The sequence below is a fragment of the Choloepus didactylus genome, chromosome 12 (assembly GCF_015220235.1).
Source record: "Choloepus didactylus isolate mChoDid1 chromosome 12, mChoDid1.pri, whole genome shotgun sequence".
Taxonomy (NCBI): Eukaryota; Metazoa; Chordata; class Mammalia; order Pilosa; family Megalonychidae; genus Choloepus; species Choloepus didactylus.
The window spans coordinates 10,841,309-10,854,773 of NC_051318.1; the positions used below are offsets into that span (position 1 = coordinate 10,841,309).

Below are 13,465 nucleotides of genomic sequence, written 5' to 3' on the forward strand. Positions count from 1 at the left end.
ACAATGTGATTGAAAGAAAGTGACAAACAGGTGTAAAATCAATATCTTTCCATAAAGAGATGTTTTTTAACTTTACAGAATTATATCAGAGATGTTCTTTTTGTCAGCCAACCAACAGCTGTTACAACTTGGCAAGGGGGTGGAAAGCTCGGCGCTCCTAAGTGCCAGGAATCACACTCAACACTTAGACATATTTTGCTATTTACTATTTGTGGCAGCCTCCCGAGGTAGACCACGACAACCCCGCACTTTTATTTCCCAGTAAGGGAATGAAAGCACAGAGGGTGACATTCCCAAGGTCACACAACTAAGAGGTGGTAGAGCAGGGACAAAGATAGAAAGTAAAAACCATGCAGAAAGTGGAAACCAAAGAAAGAAAAACTGTCATTGGGTGAAATCATGCAGCTCACACAGGAAGAAAAAAAGAATAAAGTGCTGTCATAAAACAAGAACAGAAAAGCAAAAGCAAAAAAAAAAAGGAAAAAGAGAGAAAGCTAAAATGAAATCTGAAAAGTAATTTTAGAAATCTGCTTCAATTCCATAAGGCAAAATTACAGACGGAGATGCCATCCCCTGCTTCATTCCCCAGTGCCCTGCTTCACACCTGCTCCCCAAAGCTCTACCATCTGGCCAGAAGACAATCATCAAGTCAATACCAACAAGAATTTTTCTGGATCTAGATTTTGCTACTCAGTTCTCTACTAAGGAAAACATTTTTCCCAAATATAAAACATGATCATAAGAATTCAGACTCATAATACAGGATTTTACGTAACTTTTAAAATATGCAAATATATCAATCAACTGAATTACCCCCCCCACCTTTATGTACGTTTTCCTTAGGTGAGGTATGTAGTTTTCATGTGCTTCAGATCCATGATTATAAAAAAGTTATAAGATAAATATTATTTTATCTTGAAAGAAATCCATTGATTAAATTCCAGGTTCAAAAGGAATGTAATGATCTTCTAGGCTCATAACCTATTTGCTGCTTAAATTGCCAGGACAATAGTGTTCCAAGGAATCTCCTGGATAGCTTGAACACTCTAGAGCAGGAAGCTCACCACCTCCAGGCAGCCCTCCCAGCCTGTGCCCTGAGCCACAACCTATCCTGGGCTGAGCTCTGTCTCCTTAGAGTGGAACAATGTAGTCCTTCCTCCACTGGACAACCTTTCAGGGATTTGTAAAGAGGTGTTATGCCCCCTTCCTGCCCAAAACCTATTCTGATCTTTGTCAGAGAATCAGATTCTGGCAACTATTTGAGAAGTGTTCGAAAACTCTCAGCATCTAAGGAGCTCTCGTTTATGTGCACAAACCAGGGAACACAAAATGCCTCTTCGATGTGGTGCTCAGAGCTGAACACAATACGTGAGGCCTACTGACATCACCCCGAGGCCAGTGGAAAAGTACTTCCATTCCTTTAGTTAAACCGCCAACCACACAATCTCAGGGAATAACCTTTCATGGACATATAAATCCCCCTGTTAATTCCTGATCATCAATTAAAATGCCAAAGTACCATATAAGTTACTGCTAAATGACACCATCTCAATTCTGAACACTGGACACTGGCTTTTTGCACCCATAGGCAGGACCATAAAAACATACCTCTTCAACTTCATCGTGCTGCTCTTGGTCCACTGTCCTATTCTGTTTAAAACCTTTTTGTGCCCACCCTTACTTTTTCATCCAAAATCCATGCGACTCATTCTGTTTTCACATCATCTTTGAAGAGGTAGGCGTGCTTTCCATATTGTTATTTAAGTCACAGACACCAAGGCTGGCAGAAAAGGGAAGTGGCCAAAGCGACAGCACCTGGGGCCACAAGAGATGTCACTCTACAGCCACCCTCATCTGTTCATCGGCACCCTCTCTGCACTCCCAGATGGTCACACATCTGCCTACGAGCCCCGCACCCAAGCCACATCCCCACTGTCCACAAGAACATCCCAAGAGAATAACGCATCAAATGTGCTGCTGAAACACAAATAATTATAACATTGCCTCTCTACCAAAAGAAAATGAAAATGAAGAAAGGAAATAAAATGAGGTTGACCTACTATGACCTGCATTCTCCTAAGGACCACTGTTTATTTTTCTCAGTACTCATAAATCAACTATTACAAATGCCTTTTTTTCCTTAAGCTCTTTATCTTGAAATAATTTCAAACTTATGAAAAATATACAGAGAACTCCAACATATACCCAAATACCTAGATCCACCAATTTTAACATTTTATCACACGGCTGTATCATTCTATCCACTTAACCTTCCATCTATCTGTCTATCTTCTAAACATTTGAAAGTAGATTGTATACATCATGCTTCTTGAACACTTAATACTTCCATGTACATTTCCTTGGAACAAGGATATTTACTTCTGTAAACACTTTAAGTACAATTATCAAGTTCAAGAACATTGACACAAAGCTTACAACCTATATTCCAATTTTTTTCATGTATCCTAATAATGAACTTTTTGGATTTTATCCCCTTCATTATCAGTTCCAGTCCAGGATTGTGTACTGCATTTCATTGTCATTTTCTCTTTAGTTGCTCTTTTTTTTTTTAACTGTAGAAACATATACATAACATAAGCTTTCCCATCTCAACCACTCCCAAGTATGCCAATTGGTGGGATTAATCACATTCACCCTCACCACCATCTGTTACCAGAACTTTCCCATCACCACAAACAGAAACTCTGCACCCATCACGCATTAAATCTTCATGACCCCTGCCCCCATATCTTGGCAATGCTTTTCAAAACCCAACATGAGCTCAACATCAGGGTCACTGGTATGTAGTTCGAGGACTGCACCCTCCCTCTGCTAAAAAGCAAGATTGGCTTTGCCCAACTTTCATATTCAGGCATGTTTCCAGCTCTTCCCAGTTCACATTTCCTGATGATAGTTTAACCATCTCACCTATAACTTTTTCAGTTCAAAGCATGTACATTTCTAAATCATGATACAGAGTGATAGCATTTCAAAGCTCATATGCAATCTCTTTATTCATTTTAGGCTTAAATTTCCTGTTATCCATATTTGTTCTGTTCAATACAGATGAAGATCTTTCTCCTAGGTAAAGACAAATTTGGTAGTTACCCCATGTCTGTGCCATCATTAACATGACTATGGGAAACTGAATCACACCCCCCACAAAAGGCATGTGCAGGTCCCAGTCCCTGGTCCTTAGGTGTCAACTCATTTGTAAATAGGATCTTTGAAGATGTTATGAGATAAGGTGGGCCCAAACTATATGAAGATGGACCCTAATCCAATATGGCCGAAGTCTTTACAAGCAAAGGAAATTGGACACAGGAGAAAAATCCAAGGGAAAAGGATGGAGCCAGAAGTCAAGGGAGCCTGGAGGAGAAAGGAGAAGACATCACCATATGCTTTGATTGCCACAAGACAGAAAAACCAAGGACCAAGAATCACCAGCAGCCAGCCCCAGAACACCAGTCTTCAGGAAGAAAGCATCACCTTGCTGATGCCTCAGTTTTGGACTTCTAGGTTCAAACTTGTGAGCCAACAAATACCCATTGTTTAAACCAACCTACTGTACAGTGTTTGTTTTAGCAGGTAAAACAATGACCTTGAGTTACCTGGACAGGCAAAAGCCAAATTTCGCAGGTTGACATTTGAGGTCTGAAGAGTGCTGGGCCCATATATGTTTCCAGACTTAATTCCCTTTATCCTTCTACTTAAAATACACCTGCCCTATAAAACTGTCCTCCTTCCTTCTGAGAGTCACGTTCCAGATCAAATGTCTCCTCCTCCATGAAGTCTTTCCTAAATTCTCTCCACTCTCTACCCCCCAAAAAGGTGGAGGAGAAGCTAGTTATTATCTTTCCATGTCCTGAATATCCCTCTAGATCTTTCCTTTTGACACTGTCATACTATATTACAGGTATATTCACATTATTATATTATAGATAAGTGTGTCTTTTTATCACAGTAATGCATCTTATTTTCATTAGAGTTATGTGTGTCTTATTCCCCTGATAAGACTTATATAAGCTCTCTAGGTTGAAGGTTAACAGCTCAAATACTTCCATTTCCCTAATGGTGTCTGGGACAGCACTTTCCACACAGTAGGCACTTTGGGATGAAGTATCTCATTCCAACTTGACCTCAGAAAGGTGAATTTTACACTACTTACACCACAGCATGGGCTATTTTTTTTTCAAACTTTAAGAAGGAGACTATTAAGTCACTCTTCCCAATTGGATAACTGGTTAGGCACCTTCCTCGCCCAGGAGGGCTGTATCAGAATATCTAGGAGAAAACGTACGAAAAATATATTCTCATCATCACTGTTTCATTAATATTTGCCATGACTTTTAATTTATTTATAAAATAAATAAAGGATGTTTTTGAGATTTTTATGTCACCAAAGAAAAAGACTGTGTTTAAAAAGATTCAGAATACTGTTGTACAACCTTCCTTGGCTGCCAGGTCTGCGGTGTCATTGCTTTATCAATTGTGAATTTTCACATATACATTCAAACACTTTGCCTCTGAACGTAAATGCAATTCCATCTGACTTAAAACTTATTTGCCAAAGAAGTTCCATCTGCAGCTCCTGCCATACAATAAATTATCCTTCAGAACATTAGGATAGATAAAAATGTATAAGATGTGAAACAAAAATTTAACAGAAAGTATAATGATGCAAACAAACAAACAAACAAACAAAAAAATCCCAGCTTTCAAATTTTGGTTGACATTTTCACTGCTCATATATTGGAAGTCTATAATGTTCCACTACATTTAATAACATGATTTTACATGAAGTTGCATGCCAATACCTGCATATAAGTTAATTTCTTCATCTGCTTTAGAAAGTTTCATGGTAGTCATTACTCTGTGTGTTCTGCAATTGGAATTATCTAGGGATAGTGGGGTTCTTGGTCCTTTTTCAAAACATAGTATATTTTTATTCTCAAAAGGCACAATTACAGGCAGCTAAAACTTGATGCTTTTCAGAACTAATGAACATTACAAGTTCAGTTTCACCACCATATGATTAAAATTTGAATTATTGCTTGGAGGATGGTGAAATTATATTCAGGAGCTCTGTAGCTATCCGTGGTGCTGAATTCTGAAACAGCACACCAAATAATGTGAATTTTAACAACTCTCTGGAACCTATTTTTCTCTCCTTACCTTTTGTACATAACATGGATAACACACAAAATTTTATTCTAACATATAGACAGGACTCTGTTCAGGATGAATATATTCTCTTTTTTTGAGATAACAGAGGCTATTTTATTTTATTTTACCCAGAGTAGAAAGATCGAAGAAAAATAACATATGCATACATGGATGCTGCTATTTCTCTTCTTATAAAGGGCCTGGAAAAGAGGTAAGTAACTTGATTTTTTCATAGGTTACTCCAATCTGATATTTAAGCAAAATATCATGTTTTTTGTCAAGTCTTACATGATAAGATGCTGCATGTTTCTCCAAAAGAAGCTTCATTTGCATTTGCCAACAAAATGCATCTTCAGGGTTTTCCCCTTTAAAAAACAAATCCCTTTCTCTGGACAGAATTTACCCAAAAAAATATGGGGTATTCATTCCATGCCTAATATGCTGAATGTATTTTGTTTGGATGATTTTTTTTCAAAGTGTAAATACTTGTACTGCCAATCATAAAAGAAATGAATTCTCAATTGTACATAAAGAAACTAAAAATATACCAAAATACACATACATACCAAGAAATAGAGTTTGACTAGACTTTTTTTTAAATATTCACGGCATGAGTTCAATAACCTCATTTTTTCACTTTGCATGTCATTTGCATTTTGCCATACAAATACATGTAGCAAACACTTTATCAATTATAATGGACCTTGTACCATAATTTACTCATGAATCCCCTACTGTCAGCCTTTCCATTGTTTTCAGCTTTTGACTTTTCAAATAATTTTTCAGAGAAAATAACTGAATGCACACCTTTATCTCTTATTTCCTTCAGATATATTCCTAAACATAGTATCACTGTATAAATAGGCATGCACATTTGCATTTTAATATTGGACTATAAGCTCCAGGAGGGGTTTTGTTTTGTTTACAGGTGTATCTCCAGTGCCTGACTTATATGACAAGGCCAGTGTTTTAGTTTCCTGGCTGCTTGAGCAAATACCACAAAATGGGTTGGCTTAAACAATGGGAATTTTTTTTGCTCACAATTTTGAGACCAGAAAAATGTCCAAATCAAGGCATCATCAAGGCAATGCTTTTCCCCCAAAGACCGTGGTGTTCTGGGGCCAGCTGCCAGCGATCCTTGGCTCCTCTGTCACATGCAAGGCACATGGTGGCATCTGCTGGTCTCTCCCTTCTCTTCCAGCTTCCCTTCAGCTTCTTGCTTCCTGTGGCTTTCTCTCCCAGTGTCTGAATTCATTCTGCTTATAAAGGACTCCAGTGATAGGATTAAGACACAGCCTAACAAAGGTGGGTCACAACTTAACTGAAGTAACCTCATCAAAAGGTCCTACTTGCAATAGGACCATTCCCACAGGAATGGATTAAGTTTAAGAACATATTTTTCTGCAGTACATACAGCTCCAAATCACCACAGCCTGACACATAATGTTGTATAAATATACACACTGCCCTCAAGAAAAAAATATACTAATCTTCATTCTCTCCCTTGATTTCCCCATTTTCTGTTCCATCTCTACCCTCCCAAAGTGTTTCATAACTAAAATGACCATATAACTTATCATTAAATTCCTTTTTCATTACTCAGGAATTTTTCCATTTTTTAAATTAAATACAATTTATATACAGTAAAATTCACCTTCTTTATTGTACAGCTCTGCAAGTTTTGGTAAACACATACAGTCTTATGACCATCACCCTCACAATCACGGTACAGGACAATTCTATGACCTCAAAAAGTTTTCCCTAAGCCTTTCTCTATCAACTCTTCTCCAGACTTTGGTAAGCTGTGATCTAATTTCTGTTCCTACCATTTTGCTTTTTCCCAGAATGTCATCTGAATGCAATTATACAGCGAGTAGCCTTTTCCAGCTCCCTTCACTTCTCATGGTGCATCTGAAACTCCTCCATGTTGTTGAGCCTTTCAGTAGTTCATTCCTCTCTATTGCTGAATAGGAGTCCATCATATGGCCCACCATTTGTTTATCCTTGTTGAGGGACAGTTGGGTTGCTTCCAGTTTTTAGCAATTATGGATAAAGCTGCTATAAACATTCATTTCCAAGTTTTTGTGTGAAACTGGAGCACTTTAGAGAAAGCTCAAAAATGCTAAACCGGATGGAATGCCACGACATCAGATGTCAAGTGACCGACATCAGATGTCAAGCGGCTGTATGGCCGCCCTATTCAGGTCACATTTCTTACTATCAGCAATTATCTGATTCTTGCCCTTATTTGCCTATTTGCTGTCTGCATCACCTCACTCATAGATAAGCTCCAGTGTAGCAGGAACCTTTTCTGTTTTGTTGACCATTCTATCCTCAAGCCTAGAACAGCACACGGTAGGTATTCAATAGCATTATTTTGTTGAGTTCATGTGACACTAGAAATTAATTTTCATCAACGCTTAAATAGCATTTACCACTACCAGGCATTGCTTTCAGTGCTTAATTACATTTAATCTTCCAGCAATCCCATAGATATTCATTATTACTAGTAGTAGTAGTAGTAGTATATTTTACTGACAAGGAAACTAATGCAAAGGTTAAATAACTTTTGAAACTAAGTGCTAGAGCTGGGGTTTAAACCCAGAGTCCATGCTCTTAAACCAATATGCTATGCATCAGATGTATTATCTGTCTCTTGACAGATCAAGATTGTATATATGTTACTGGAATAAAATTTAAAAAAGAAAACATAGGACTGTACAACACAGTGAACCCTATTTTAAATGATACACTATAGTTATAGTACAATTATAAAAAGTGTTCTTTAATGAATTGTAAAAAAGGCACCACATTAATACAAGGTGTTAATAATAGGGTGATATACGGAAACTCTGTATTTTATGCATGATTTTTCTGTAACCCTACAGCTTATCTAAAAAAAATTTTTTTAATAAATTTTAAAATATTTTTCTTTCATTTTACTTCCAGTAAGGTGATATATTTCATGTGATTTTTAGCTATTTGTATCTCTCCTTTCAAACTGCATATCTCTGAAGTAAATTTTTTTCACTATTATTTTTAACAGGAAACATGGGAGACAAATGATTTTTAAATTTCAGATTTTACCAAGAGAAACTGAGCTATGAGACTTTTAAGGATTTGCTTCAGGGAACTTGGACCAGACAAAAGACCTCTTGTCTACCGCCCACCTCACACCACCAAGGCCCAGTTATCCCCTAGTCTTCCCCACCTGAGTTCTTGATACCAGAACTCATCGCCAAAGGTGGAAATCTAGAAAGCACACTTGACTCTTCCTTTTAACTTGCACCCAACCCCGCAGCAAGGGCTATCGGGCAGACTTCCCAAGTTCATCCCCAGTCTGTCCACCTTCTCCATCTCTATCAGCACCATCATCTCGCGTGGGAGCCCCTTACCGCAGTCAGGACAGCATCTCCTGGCTGCCAGGGCCTCTGGCTACAAACCCTCCAGCAGTGACCTCACCCTGCCCCTTACCCCTGGTGCACCCCCTGCCTTCTGAATGCCCCCCAACTGTCCCCCTCCCCTCACTCTATGCTCTGGCCTCCCAGGCCTCCCACGTAGCTTCCTTCCCACCCAGAGCCTTAGGTGTGGCCATTTTTGCCACTTCGAGTGCCCCAGGCCTGGCTCACCTCTCAGCTGGCTCCTTCTCATGTATCAGGTCTCAGTAAATGTCCCTCCCCAAAGAGACTTTCCTTGATGAGTCATTCTCTGTCCCCAATCACAGCACCTGATTACTTCTCTCACAGCTTTTTGCCAGCTACACTAGTGTGGGCTTATTTATCCATTGTCCTCTTCTCCCAGTGGGTGGGCTCCATGAAGATAAGGGCTGTGGAAGTTCCATTTGCCCCATCTCCAGGGAAAGGAGCCAGCTCATTGTAGGCAGACAATAAATATTTGGTGAATGAGTCAACATGGTGGCATAATTGAGTTTTTCCTGATTACTTAGCTGTCTGGTTTATAATGCTTTGCTGGGATATGTTAATCTCAGAATCACTGAAGGTTAGAGGTGGAAAAGAGCTGACATATTAATTATTTCAACCCTCTTGTTTCATAAGGGAGGAAACTGCTGCCTAAAGCAGCTGCAGGATTCACTCCAAGTCCCGGTTAGGACCTCAGAGCAGGGCCAGGCCAGGCTCCTCGCCTCCTGCCTAGTGCTCAACCCCACCCACCACCCTCCCAGGAACAAGCCTTCACACATTAGGAGGGTAAGAGAAACAAGGCGACTTGGGGATGGACTTCAAAAGGGCTCTGAAGATGGCCCTAATTTACTGACTATCAATCTATAAAAAACAGTACAAGGAACAACAGGAAATAAAAAAATAAATAAAACAGGGGTCCTACATGATAGGATATAACATATACAGAACCAACAACCAAGATAGTAAAAGCAAGGCAGGGTGCCATAAAATACTGGGTTACACAGAAATACTACACAACCACACGAATGGCAGGGAGGAGGCAGGAATTCCAGTTGAGAGGCTGTGAAAGGAGAACTTTACCCAACTTGCAATTTATGGGTAGGCTATTTCAGACACCAAACCTCATCCACAGATAACTTTTTAACATGCAGAAAGTTTTACCAGCACTCAAGCTGCACCTGACACTCACAAACATCAGCAGAGCTGCCCCACGCAAGGCCTGGGTACCAGATTCGCAGGGGTGCTGGAGTCCTGCATCTCTCCTTGTTCCCCCAGCTGCCCACGCCCTTACGCTCTCGTCACCTGCTACTACCCCAGTGGCGAGGTGCGAAGGAAAAGAAGAAACTCCAATCCATCAAGCACTGCTTACTCTATAAAGGATTTCATGAGGGAAGAGAGAAAAAAAACAGCTAAAATGAGGTGTGGGGATTATCTATAGATTTCAATTATCTTTGCAATCCCTTTCTGCTTCCCAGAAAAACTGGGAATCATCTGTGCTAGAGAAGGGAGAAAATTTTTTCATCTACTCTACAAGATTGGCAGTTTCAAAGGGTAGCAAGGACAACTGTATTTGACTATCTCAAAAGTTGGTAAGTTTTATGCCATTACTTCATGAGACAAGGTGAAAAGGCTAACGTATTAAAGACAATATGCTATCTACAAAATACTAGCTAAGATCCAAACTGTTCCAATAACATTATTATGTGCTTATGTTTATTAGCAAGAGACTAAAAAGAGAGACAGGGGACTTCAAGTCTAGATAAAAGAAAACACTTTTTGGTTTCCAGAAAAGGAAAGTATTTGCATACAGGAGTTCTACCAGGCTGAATCAGGCCAAGAGACAAGGTTTTGGTTTTGTGTTGTTCGAAGAGTAGGCTGCAGTTTTTCAAAAACTGAATTCAAATCTGTTTGCAGGGCACCCTCTTTCCCCTCCTCCAGGGGCTGGCTGGCCTAGGAATTTAGACCTGCTTGCTTGGCTTCCGATACCACTTGCCCTCACTTGAAGGCCATTGAGGTTGGGCCCAGTCTTTGAGATTGAGAGCTTCTCCTGATCATTCACCTGCCAGAGCGTAAATATAATATTTGCCTATTTCACTGATGTGTTCCCTTCCTTGTTTCTACCACCAGTGCTATTGCCCGATCCCTGTAGATGGGCTGGACTGGAGCAGCCCCAGGAGATTCCCATCAGGCCCTCTGAGCAGGTGGGAAGGGAGGCTGATTCCCTGGGGCTGGGCACAGCAGGCTGGCTCAGTGCAGGCTGAGAGGACATCACGGGTGCGTTCTCAAACTCCCCTGCTGGGCCCCCCACACCCTGGCTTCTTAAAGAAGGCCGGCTTCAAATCAGTGGGCAGATTGGAGCTGCAGACATCTGATGCTCCTCACGCATCAGGCCTGAGCGATTGGGCCTCTATCTTTAAGACAGAGGTTTACCATCCATACCACAACTGCAGGTTATAGATCTCAGGGATTACTTGCAATATGAAAGGGAGAAAGAAATCTTCCCTAACATCATCAGGATAAAGTGAGGACCACCTACAGCTCAAAAGCCTGCACCCTGTCGCTATGAATGGGACTTTTTCAATTTTTTTTTTTCCCCAGAAGGTGAATTTCTTTTATCTTTTATCAGAAGCACATATCTTTTCTTCTGTCAAATAAACTAGTAATCTAGAAGGATGGAGCTAAATATTTAATACCAGGAAGCACAGGAAGCAGCCTAGCAGGAAAAAAAAAAAAAACAAAAAAAAAAAACAGAAGAAGAAGAAGAAGAAGAAAGAAAGAAAAGAAAACAAAGCAAATAAACTGAACAGGTGCATGCAAAACCACCAGCTAAATGGAAAGGATACACTTTCACATCCCAGGGCCTTTCAACAAGTCTATGTATTTTCATTGGCTCTATTACATAATGAACAACGCATTTTGAATCATTGTGCCTGGAATGTCTTTATCTCTAAGGCAGAGATAAGGAAATTAGGATAAATAGAAAAGGAAAAATATACTGCTTAGTTAGGAACCAACTTGGCCTAGAAAGATGCAAGAAAAATAAATGACATACACTAGACAGAATGACTGGTTTGTCTATCCAATTGAAATATACCGATAATACTGTTTTAGTTAACTTGTAAGAATTCTCTAGTATTTTCCCAAAACCTAAAGAAAAACAGTAAAAACACCTATATTCCCAACAAAACCTAAGAATGGTTTTCTAACAAATGACATGCTGATGTGCTGCTACATAGCATCCAACCTATAATCCCAGGATGGAAAACTGGCACGCTGGCATTTTGGGGACAGAGCCTGGGCTTCATACATCCTGATGACCAAAACACACAACTTCTGTAAGCAAGAAAAATCAAACATTTCCCGAAAGCCCAAACCTGAATACATTTGAATTTTAATGGGCACGTTTTAAATATTTAAAATCACATTTTAGAAATTCACTGTGAAATAACATGAGACACTCTAACACATCCATTTTAATCAAAGACTCTCAAAGAAATGCTGTAGGTCTCATGCCTTTTATTTTCTATATAAAATAGCTGGAAAAAGAATTGTGCAATTTTATTCAGAGCGTCACAATCACAGCCTCTTATCTGCAGGCCCTGTGTGCACGTGCTTTAGGCATGGACAGGGTCCGTCCTTTCAAGTCCGTCTGTCAGGAGCTAAATGCTACCTCTGCTTTCCCAGCATGTGGTCCTGGCAGCTTCCCCGGTGACTGCTCCTTGGAGCCGGGGTGGCTCTCCCAGGGTTATGCTGCCACCCCCCACCCCCGCCTGCTGGGACCAGCACATGTCCTGGCCTCCCAAGGGCACGCACAGACAAACGAGGGGGACAGCTCTGAAAGGGAGGTGGAGACAGGAGTCCAGGATGGCCCGGCTCTCTTTGGGGGCACCGCTGGGTGCCCGTGGGTGCCACGATGACAGTGACTACCTACCCAAGCAGGAGAGCAGAGGCTGTCTACCAGGCAGGCAGCTTACGGCAGAGGCCCGAGAGCTGGTGGGCACGGCCTTTCCAACAGGAACCCCAGGTGGCAACAGCCTCAGAGGGTGTCTGAAAAGACAGAGAGGAGTAGGAACCCCACACAACACGTCCCCCCTTCAGTGTAAAAAGAACAAAGCAACACTGGACAAATGGTGCCAATTCTCCCTTCCCCACCAAAACCCAGAGTTCTGTTCAAGGAGGCCAAATGAGAAAAAGAGAAAAGAAAAAGGGAAGGAAAGCCATAGGCCATTCAAGTAGAAAAATAATCAATTTAGGAAAGAGGAAAATGATAAGCAGCGATTTACTAGTTCTTTGCTTAGAATTCCGAGTGTGTGTGTGTGTGTGGGTGGGTGTGGGTGTGGGTGTGTGTGAATACTGTATGGCTTTTCATCCTCCATCCTCTCAATGCCTAAAACACAAGGGCACACATCACGTAACACAACAGCCCCCCAACTGATGTGCACAACCTTCTCCCCCAGCTTCCAATCAGCTTTTCACTGCCTCATTCTTAAATATGAATGAACAGCTAACAATTACCAAACATGCAAGACAGGCCTCAAATGAAAAACCGAAAAACAAGACAAGGCACAACAAATAGAGAAAAAATGAAATTTTTTCTAATTAATGTTTTAATTTACATATAATAGAATCCCCTTTTTAATGTACAGTTCTGTGTGTTTTGATGGGTGTACAAAGTCATGAATCACCACCACAACCAAGATATATAATAGCTGTGTCACCCCAAAAGCTTCTCTTTTGCTTCCCCTTTGTAAACAACCTCTCCCCTCAACTACCCACTGGCAAGTGCTGACCTGTCCTAATATCACATAAACAGAATTATACAGTATGCAATCTTTTGAGTCTGGTTTCTTTCACTTAGTATTTTGTATTCTAGATTCATC

General features: G+C 40.4%; 1 protein-coding gene across 1 annotated transcript in view; it reads right to left on the reverse strand.

Annotated features, from left to right (window-relative positions):
• The window catches only part of MTUS2 (microtubule associated scaffold protein 2), a 426,320-nt gene extending 413,690 nt beyond the window's left edge, over positions 1 to 12,630 (reverse strand). Inside the window, exon 1 of the mRNA XM_037800470.1 lies at positions 12,517 to 12,630. The gene's annotated coding sequence lies outside the window, so the exon portion shown is untranslated. The remainder of the gene's footprint in view (positions 1 to 12,516) is intronic.
• Positions 12,631 to 13,465: the final 835 nt, after the last annotated feature.